We start from the raw sequence: 10,991 nt of genomic DNA, 5'->3' as shown, positions 1-10,991 counted from the left end.
CCACTGAGAATGTATGTAATTTTGAATAATATATAATTTTTGTGTATACTTAAAAATGTTAGGTATAGTCCTCAATCATAAGGCTGATAAAGTGTATATGTGCTATTGAAGGATTATAATGAAACAAGTAAACATGTGAACATCACTAGGAGAAGGGTGTGGCTCTTCTTTGAGCATGTGTCCATACTTCTACACCAGAGATATTTCACCCCAAATCTTGTGGTTTTCATCCCATTGATTTCTTTTCTATACATGCCTCTCACATGCGTTCCTCTCAATAGATTTACATTTAGTATTTTGCTTACCTGCTCTTAAGCTTTAGAGGAATGGACTCACACCACATGGATTCTACCATGGTTACTTCTTTTGCATGATGTGTGTCTACTAGATCCATCTGTGCTGAGGGGCGTAGTTGCAGTTCACTCATTTTCACTGCCATCCTGAATATTTTTTGGTGGACATCTTTTTCTGTTTGACATTTGAATGACCTTATTTTTTTTTGTTGTTATTAAGAACAGAACTGCTAGAAATACTCTATTTTTCCTGTTCTTGAATATTTTCAATGATATGTATTCTTTCTTTTTAATTTTTTAAAGACTAACTTTAACTAGTATTAGCTAACTAATATTTTTAATTAATTAATTTTGCTGCACCAGATGTCAGTTTTAGCAGGCAGGATCTTTAGTTGTGGCATGTATAACCTTACGTGAGGCACACGGGGTTTAGTTCCCTGACCAGGGACTGAACCTGGCTCCCCTGCATTGAGAGTACAGAATCTTAGCCACTGGACCACCAGGGAAGTCCATTAGCTAACTAACATTAACTAAAATTTAACTAATATATCATTTTATTTAAATTGATGTATTTTAATTGGAGAATAATTGTTATACACAATTATATTGGTTTCTGCCATATATCCACGTGAATCAGCCATAGATATATGTACACCCCCTCCCTCTTGAACCTCCCACCCACCTCGCACCCCATCCCACCCCTCTCGTTTGTCACAGAGCACTGGATTTGAGTTCCCTGCATCAAACAGCAATTTTCTACTGACTCGCTCATGTTAAATATGGTAATGTATATGTTTCAGTGCTACTCTCTCAGTTTATCCCACCCTTGCCTTCCTGCCCCGTGTCCACAAGTCTATTCTTAATGCCTGCGTCTCCAATGCTGCCCTGAAGATTTAATCAATATTTTAAACGAATGTTAGACTTACAGGAAAATTCCAAAAATGGTACAGAGAGTTTCCTGCAGACTGTTCTTCTTACTTCTAATGTTAACATCTTACTTTACTGTAGAACAGTTATCAACTAGGACACTACCATTGGTCTAGTATTATAACTAATCCATGGGTCTCTTTGACTTTCATCCTTTTCTTTCCTGATGCTTTTTTCTGTTCCAGGATCTTAACCAGGATTCCACATTGCATTTAGTTTTTATTTTGGAGGGAATCATTTTGAACTCATTTCTGTCTTACTCAAAAACTTACAAGAACAGTATTTCAGGGAGATTAGTCTTAAGGCAGCATGTGAACTAGATTTTAAGGCAGAGAGATAAAAGTAGGAATGCCAGGCAACTATTACTATATTGTGATTGCTTAAGGCAGAGAGAAGAAAGGGTATGATGATGAGGGACCATCCGTGTGTATATGCACTTACATACACATCACATAAATGTGTATATAAATGTGTATACACATAGATGGCACACATATGCACAGACTGCATTGTAACCATGTGTTCATCTCTCTCCCATAGAAGTCCATGAGTTCCTTGAGGGCAGAGAGCAGTAAAGCTGATTCACCTTAGTATTTTCTTCAGGTTCTCAGAAGAGTAACTGGTTAAAGTAGTAATTTGCTGAAGGTTTGTCAAATAAATTAATATGAATGAGAAAGGCGAGCTGAAGGGGAAACTACAACACATAGGAAGAATAAGGAAGATAGAGAATGAAAATAGCGAAGAGTGAGATCTGATTGGTTGGTGGGCTGGGGGAGACAAGCGCAGAAGGCAAGACACTGATGGCAGAAGAGAAAAGAAATGGAGTGAGAATGCAAAAGAAAGAAAGCTAGGAGATGCAAGGGAGGAACAGTTAAGCGGTGGTGCTGTTTTCCCAATGCGTTGCTCACTTGGATCCTGTGCATTATCACCCATCACTTGAATTTAAAGCCTTGCTCCTTTGTTTATTGCTGTTCACAGCTCTCAGACATTTCTCTATCATTTACTCCCCCATCCCCCTCCTTCACAAGGTGCTGCTAAGAATAGTCTCCTGCTGTAGCAGTAGAATGTCGTGTGATGCTGAAGCTTCATTGTCATGGGGCCTCTTGTGGTGCTTAGCCCTCCAAGTTTCATCCTTCCCCAAGGCCTTTGCACCTGCTGTTCCCGCCTTCTCAGATTCTCAGCCCTTAAATTTTCACAGGCTTGGCTTCTTCTCATCCTCAAAATTTTAGCCCTGTTCTCTGGCTTTGTTTAGTCACTAAGTCATGCCTGACTCTTTGTGACCCCATGGACGGCAGCCAGGCCTCGCTATCCTACACCATGTCCTGGAGTTTGCTCAAACTCATGTCCATTGAATCAGTGATGCCATCCAACCATCTCATCCTCTGTTGTCCCCTTCTCCTTCTGCTTTCAATGTTTCCCAACATCAGGGTCTTTTCCAGTGAGTTGGCCCTTCGCATTACATGGCCGAAGTGTTGGAGCTTCAGCTTCAGCTTCTCTTTCTTTCCCTTCTATCTTATTATGTTGTTTTATTGTCTCCAAAATGCTTAAGGCTCTAGGGAACTTTCTTGTTGTTTATTTGCTCACTTTCTTTTCATTTATCTTCATCCACTAGAATATGGTTCCATGAAAGTAGGGACCTTGTTTGTCCTAAAACTTCATTGGTCCTAGGTGTTAAATGAACTGTCACTCATAGGCTATGTTTTGCTTTGTTTTGTGACTGGGTATCTATTCTTTAAGGATAAAGGAGAGTGATCCCTAAGTTTCCAGGGTTAAATTAAAGAATAATTCACTGAGTGGGGATAAAGCTGAGGGAAGAGAAACTTCTGAACAAAGATAACATTTCGAGTGAATTTGATGTCTCTTAGGCAAGTCCCTGCTCCAATATAACAGCAAAATATATATATATATATATATATATATATTTTGAATGCCTGTTAAGTACCAGGTACTGTAGCAGAAATGGCAGATATTAAGAACAACAGACATCTGTCCTCCAGGACCTTTCTGTCAAATGGAACTGTTTGATAAGCAAATCACTGGTTGCAAAGCAATTTACTAAGAGCTATCATAGAAGGCTGCTCTGAGGGCTCGAAGGAGAAAAGGACAGAAAACAGACCTTAAAAGCAGCTCAATAGTCACTTCAAATATACAAATGAGCATTTTCACATAATGCTCTGAATGATGATAACAGGTGTTATTGGGAGGGGTTCAAATAAATATGGCAATATTGGGCTAAAGTTAACCGATTGTTTCTCTAATGCAGGACTCAACAGAGCCTTTAGCTTGCTAATATTTGGTGAGCACCATTACCTACACTTGACCAGGGTGCCTTTCTCAAAGAAGAACTTAAAAAACTAGTTTTCACCAAACAAACTTGGGGAAATGCTAATACAGATTATAGAACAAAAGCACATGAGAAGACACTCCTTCTTAATATGTTTAGCTTAAACCTTCTAAAAACCTATTTCCCGACATTCAAGGTTGAGGTTGCCCCACTTAAAATTTTTAGGGGTGGAATTCAGGAAGCTCTTCATTGGTTTCTTGTCTCCATATTTCTCCCTTCCCTTATCTTCCTGTAACTCCTTCAAGACCCACTAAAATCCCATGTAGATAAGAAAGAGTTCATGCTCTAATTAGTGGAAGATTTCTGATAGCTCTAAAAATTTTAGAAATTTTACATTAAGGAATGATAAAAGATTAAAAATAAAGTTTATCATACCAGCATTTTGTCTCTAATACTGTTCCCTTATGAAAAGGAATTAGGATTCCTTGAAGAAATGGTTGACTTTAGGGCTGAGGTACAGTAGGTACAAAATGAGTTGGGAAAATCTCCTTAATCCACAGATTAGGTGCCCCTTTCCTCCCAATTAATAAAATGATGGAACGTATTACAAGAATACAGGAACAGCTCCAAGGACCTCTACTGGCCACATCTAAGACAATCCGAGCACCAAAACAATTTAGAGTAACAGATCACTGAAAAATAAGAATGCTGCTGCTGCTAAGTCGCTTCAGTCGTGTCCGGCTCTGTGCGGCCCCATAGACAGGCTCCACCGTCCCTGGGATTCTCCAGGCAAGAACACTGGAGTGGGTTGCCATTTTCTTCTGCAATGCAGGAAAGTGAAAAGTTACAGTGAAGTCGTTCAGTCATGTCCTACTCTTTGCGACTCCATGGCCTGCAGCCCACCAGGCTCCTCTGTCCATGGGATTTTCCAGGCAAGGGTACTGGAGTGGGTTGCCATTGCCTTCTCCGGAAAAATAAGAATAGGGAGAAATATAAAAGAGGGGAAAGGGAGAGTTGTTGCTTACAGTAGAATCCCCAGTGCCTGCTGGTAAATATAGAGGAAATGCTGGAGTTAGAAAATTAGCATTTTGCAATCATCTTGCTAAAGATTGGCTCAGTTAAGAATTACCAATTCAAAGGAAATCTTTTTTTCTTTTTATGAGTTTTTTGTTTGTTTGTTTTACCATTTATATTTCTTTTTTAAAATTTATTTTTTAATTGAAGGATAATTGCTTTACAACATTTCTTTGTTTTCTGTCAAACCTCAACATGAATCAGCCATAGGTATACATATATCTCCTCCCCTTTGAAACTCCTTCCCATCTCCCTCCCCATCCCACCCCTCTAGGTTGTTACAGAGTCCTTGTTTGAGTTTCCTGAGCCGTACAGCAAATTCCCATTGACTATCTATTTTTTATGTGGTAATATAAGTTTTCATGTTACTCTTTCCATACATCTCAGCCTGTCCTCCCTCTCCCCAGGTCCATAAGTTTATTCTCTATGTATGTTTCTCCACTGCTGCCCTGTAAATAAGTTCTTCAGAACCATTTTTCTAGATTCTGTATATGTGCATTAGAATGATATTTATCTTTCTCTTTCTGATTTACTTCACTCTGTATAATAGGCTCTAGGTTCATCCACCTCATCAGAACTGACTTAACTGCATTCCTTTTTATGTCTGAGTAGTAGTCCATTGTGTATATGTACCACGACTTCTTTATCCATTCATCTGTTGATGGACATCTAGGTTGCTTCCATGTTCTAGCTATTGTAAACAGGATACACGTTTAAAGGATAAATGGAATACATGTGTCTTTTTCAACCCTGATTTCCTCAGGGTATATGCCTAGGAGTGGGATTGCTGGGTCATATGGTGGTTTTATTCCTAGTTTTTTAAGGAATCTCCATACCATCTTCCATAGCAGCTGTATCAATTTACATTCCCATCAACAGTGCAAGAGCATTCCCTTTTCTCCACGTCCTCTCCAGCATTTATTGTTTTTGTTGACTTTTTGATGATGGCCATTCTTACTGGTGTGAGGTGATATCTCATTGTGGTTGTGACTTGCATTTCTCTAATAATGAGTGATGTTAAGCATCTTTTCATGTGTTTGTTAGCCATCTGTATGTCTCCTTTGAGAAGTGTCTGCTTAGGTATTTTTCCCACTTTTTGATTAGGTTGTTTGTTTTCCTGGTACTGAATTGTATGAAATGCTTGTATATTTTGGAAATTAATCCTTTGTCAGTTGTTTCATTTGCTATTATTTTCTCCCATTCTGAGGGCTGTCTTTTCAACTTGCTTATAGCTTCCTTTGCTGTGCAAAAGCTTTTAAATTTAATCAGGTCCCACTTGTTTACTTTTGTTTTTATTTTCATTATTCTAGGAGGTGGGTAATAGAGGATCCTGCTTTGATTTAAGTCATCGAGTGTTCTGCCTATGTTTTCCTCTAAGAGTTTTATGGTTTCTGGTCTCACATTTAGGTCTTTAATCCATTTTAAGTTTATCTCTGTGTATGGTGTTAGGAAGTGTTCTAAATTCATTCTTTTACATGTAGCTGTCCAGTTTCCCCAGCACCATTTATTGAAGAGGCTGTCTTTGCACCATTGTTTATTCTTGCTTCCTTTGTCAAAAATAAGGTACCCAGAGGTGTATGGGTTTATTTCTGGGCTTTCTATCTTGTTCCATTGGTCTATATTTCTGTTTTTGTGTCAGTACCATACTGTCTTGATGACTGTAGCTTTGTAGTGTAACCTGAAGTCAGAAAGGTTGATTTCTCCAGCTCCGTTCTTCTTTTTCAAGACTGCTTTGGCTATTTAGGGTGTTTTGTGTTCTCATATGAAGGGCGAAATTTTTTGTTCTAGTTCTGTAAAAAAAAAAATGTCATTGGTAATTTGATAGGGACTGCATTGAATCTGTAGATTGTGTTTGATAGTATAATCATTTTCATAATACTGATTCTTCCTACCCAGAAACATGGAATCTCTCTCCATTTGTTTATGTCATCTTTGATTTCTTTCATTAGTGTCTTATAATTTTCTGTGTACAGTTCTCTTGTCTCCTTAGATAAGTTTATTCCTTGATATTTAATTCTTTTTGTTGTAAAGGTGAATGGGATTGATTCTTTAATTTCTCTTTCTGATTTTCCATTGTTAGTATATATAAATGCAAGTGACTTCTATCTATTGATTTTGTATCCTGCAACTTTGCTAAATTCACTGACAAGCTCTAGTAATTTTCTGATACTATCTTTAGGATTTTCTATGTACAGTATCACATCATTTGCAAACAGTGAGAGCTTTACTTGTTTTCCCATGTGGATTCCTTTTATTTCTTTTTCTTCTCTGATTGCTGTAGCTAAGACTTCCAAAACTATGTTGAATAATAGTGGTAAAAGTGGACACCCTTGTCTTGTTCCTGATCTTAAGGGGAATGCTTTCAGTTTTTCACCATTGAGAACAATGTTTGCTGTAGGCTTATCATATATGGCCTTTACTATGTTGAGGTAGATTCCTTCTATGCCCATTTTTTTGAAGAGTTTTAAATCATCTATTTCTGCCTTATTGACTATGCCAAAGCTTTGACTGTGTAGATCACAAGAGGCTGTGGAAAATTCTGAAAGAAATGGGAATACCAGACCACCTGACCTGCCTCTTGAGAAACTTGTATGCAGCTCAGGAAGCAACAGTTAGAACTGAACATGGAACAACAGACTGGTTCAAAATAGGAAAAGAGGTACGTCAAGGCTGTATATTGTCACCCTGCTTATTTAACTTATATGCAGAGTACATCATGAGAAACACTGGGTTGGATGAAGCACAAGCTGGAATCAAGATTGCCAGGAGAAATATCAATAACCTCAGATATGCAGATGATACCACCCTTATGGCAGAAAGTTAAGAAGAACCAAAGAGCCTCTTGAGGAAAGTGAAAGAATAGAGTGAAGAATTTGGCTTTAAGCTCAACATTCAGAAAACTAAGATCATGGCATCTGTCCCATCACTTCATGCAAATAGATGGGGAAACAGTGGCAACAGTGGCAGACTTTATATTTTTGGACTCGAAAATCACTGCAGATGGTGACTTCAGCCATGAAATTAAAAGATGCTTGCTCCTTGGAAGAAAAGCAATGACCAACCTAGACAGCATATTGAAAAGTAGAGACGTTACTTTGCTAAAAAAGGTCTGTCTAGTCAAGGCTATGGTTTTTCCAGTAGTCATGAATGGATGTGAGAGTTGAACTATAAAGAAATCTGAGTGCCAAAGAACTGATGCTTTTGAACTATGGTGTTGGAGAAGACTCTTGAGAGTCCCTTGGACTGCAAGGAGATCCAACCAGTCCATCCTAAAGGAGATAAATCCTGAGTGTTCTTTGGTAGGACTGATGTTTAAGCTGGAACTCCAATACTTTGGCCTCTTGATTCAAAGAACTGACTCATTTGAAAAGACCGTAATGCTGTGAAAGATTGAAGGTGTGAGGAGCAGGGGATGATAGAGGATGAGATGGTTGGATGGCATCACCGACTAAATGGACATGAGTTTGAATAAACTCCGGGGGTTGGTGATGGACAGGGAGGCCTGGTGTACTGCAGTCCATGGGGTCACAAAGAGTTGGACACAGTTGAGTGACTGAACTGAACTGAATCATAAATGGGTGCTCAATTTTCACAAAGACTTTTTGTGCATCTATTGAGATGATCATATGTTTTTTTTATCTTTCAATCTGTTAACATGGTGTATCACATTGAATAATTTGCATTTATTGAAGAATACTTGCATTGCTGGAATAAACCCAGCTTGATCATGGTGTATGAGCTTTTTGATGTATTGCTGAATTCTGTTTGCTAAAATTTTGTTGAGGATTTTTGTGTCTATGTTCATCAGTGATATGAATCTGTCCATTTCTTCCAGGTTATCCACTTTCTTGCCATATAGTTGTTCATAATAGTCTCTTATGATCCTTTGTATTTCTGCATTGTCTATTGTAACTTCTCCTTGTTCATTTCTAATTTTGTTGATTTGATTCTTCTCTCTTTTTTCTTGATGAGTCTGGCTAAAGGCTTGTCAATTTTGTTTATATTCTCAAAGAACCAGCTTTAGTTTTATTAATCTTTACTCTTGTTTCTTTCATTTCTTTTTCATTTATTTCTGCTCAGATCTTTATGATTTCTTTCCTTCTACTAATTTTTTGTTCTTCTTTTTCCAGTTGTTTTAGTTGTAAAGTTAGGCTGTCTATTCAATGTTTTTCTTGTTTCTTGAGGTAAGATTGTATTACTGTAAACTTCCCTCTTAGAACTGCTTTTGCTGCTTTTCCCATAGGTTTTGAGTTGTCATGTTTTCATTGTCATTTGTTTCTAGAAAGTTTTTTATTTCCTTTTTTATTTCTTCAGTAACCTGTTGGTTATTTAGAAACGTGTTGTTTAATCTCCATGTGTTTGTGTTTCTTACAGTTTTTTTCCTTGTAATTGGTATCTAGTCTCATGGCGTTGTGTTTGAAGAAGATGCTTGATATGATTTCAATTTTCTTAAATTTACTGAGATTTGATTTGTGACCCAAGATGTGGTCTATCTTGAAGAATGTTCCATGTGCACTTGAGAAGAAGGTGTATTCTTCTGCATTTGGATGAAATGTCCTAAATGTATCAATGAGATCCATCTCATCTGATGTATTATTTAAGACTTGTGTTTCCTTATTGATTTTATGTTTTGATGATCTGTCCATTGGTGTGAGTGGGGTGTTAAAGTCTCCTACTATTATTGAGTTACAGTCAATTTCTCTTTTTAATGTCTGTTAGTTTGTCTTATGTATTGATATGCTCCTATGTTGGGTGCATAGATATTTGCAATTGTTATGTCTTCCTCTTGGATTGATCCTTTGATCATTATGCAGTGTCCTTCCTTATCTCTTGTAATATTCTTTATTTTAAAGTATATTTTGTCTGATACGAGGATTGCTACTCCAGCTTTCTTTTGCTTCCCATTTGCATGGAATATATTTTTCCATCCTCTCACTTTCAGTTTATATGTGTCTTGAGGTCTAAAGTGGCTTTCTTGTAGACAGAATATATATGGGTCTTGTTCTTGTATCCATTCAGCCAGTCTGTATCTTTTGTTTGGAACATTTAATCCATTTACATTTGAAGTAATTATTGATATATATGTTCCTATTGCCATCTTCTTAATTATTTGGAGTTGATTTTATAGATCTTTTTTCTTCTCTTGTATTTCTTGACTATATAAATCTGTTTAACATTTGTTGTAAAGCTGGTTTGGTGGCACTGAATTCTCTTAATTTTTGCTTGTCTGAAAAGCTTTTGATTTCTCCATCAATTTTGAATGAGATCCTTGCTGGGTACAATAATCTTGGTTGTAGATTTTTCCCTTTCATTACTTTAAATATATCCTGACATTCCCTTCTGTCCTTCAGAATTTCTGCTGAAAGATAAGCTGTTAAGTGTATGGGATTTCCCTTGTATGTTACTTGTTGCTTTTCCCTTGCTGCTTTTAATATTCTTTCTTTGTGTTTAGTCTTTGTTAGTTTGATTAGTATGTGTCTTGGTGTGTTTCTCCTTGGGTTTATCCTGTATGGGTCTCTTTGTGTCTCTTGGACTTGATTGGCTATTTCCTTTTCCATGTTGGGGAAATTTTCAACTATAATCTCTTCAAAAAATTTCTCATACCCTTTCTTTATCTCTTCTTCTTCTGGGACCCCTGTAATTCAAATGTTGGTGTGTTTGATATGGTCCCAGAGGTCTCTGAGATGGTCCTCAGCTCTTTTCATTCTTTTTACTTTATTGTGCTCTTCAGAAGTTATTTCTACCATTTTATCTTCTAGCTCATGGATTCATTCTGCTTCAGATATTCTGCTATTGATTCCTTCTAAAGTATTTTTAATTTCAGTAATTGTGTTGTTTGTCCCTGTATGCTTATTCTTTATTTCTTCTAGGCCTTTGTTAATTGATTCTTCCATTTTCTCCACTTTTGCCTTCAAAGTTTTTGATCATCTTTACTAGCATTATTCTGAATTCTTTTTCAGGTAGTTTGCCTATTTCCTCTTCATTTATTTGGACTTCTGTGTTTCTAGTTTGTTCCTTCATTTATGTAGTATTTCTCTGCCTTTTCATTATTTTTTTTTTTTAAACTTACTGTGTTTGAGGTCTCCTTTTCCCAGGCTTTGGGGTTGAAGTCTTTCTTCCTTTTGGTTTCTGCCCCCTAAGTTTGGTCCAGTGGTTTGGGTAAGCTTCTTATAGGGTGAGATTTGTGCTGAGTTTTTGTTTGTCTGTTTTTCCCCTGAATGAGGTGGTACTCCTGTCTGGTGATGATTGGGTTTGTATTTTTGTTTTGTTTGTTGTTTAGATGAGGCATCCTGCACAGGGTGCTATTGGTGGTTGAGTGATGCTGGGTCTTGTATTACAGTGGTTTCCTTTGTGTGAGTTCTCATTAGTTGATATTCCCTAGGGTTAGTTCTCTGGTAGTCTAGGGTCTTGGA

General features: G+C 37.3%; 1 non-coding gene across 1 annotated transcript; it reads right to left on the bottom strand.

Moving 5' to 3' along the window:
- Positions 1-726: 726 nt before the first annotated feature.
- On the bottom strand, positions 727-799 carry TRNAE-CUC (transfer RNA glutamic acid (anticodon CUC)). The gene has a single exon. It is a non-coding gene; the product is annotated as a tRNA-Glu (tRNA).
- Between the last annotated feature and the right edge of the window lie 10,192 nt (positions 800-10,991).

Source organism: Muntiacus reevesi, chromosome 12 (assembly GCF_963930625.1).
Source record: "Muntiacus reevesi chromosome 12, mMunRee1.1, whole genome shotgun sequence".
Classification (NCBI taxonomy): domain Eukaryota; kingdom Metazoa; phylum Chordata; class Mammalia; order Artiodactyla; family Cervidae; genus Muntiacus; species Muntiacus reevesi.
This window is presented reverse-complemented; position numbering and strand designations above follow the sequence as displayed.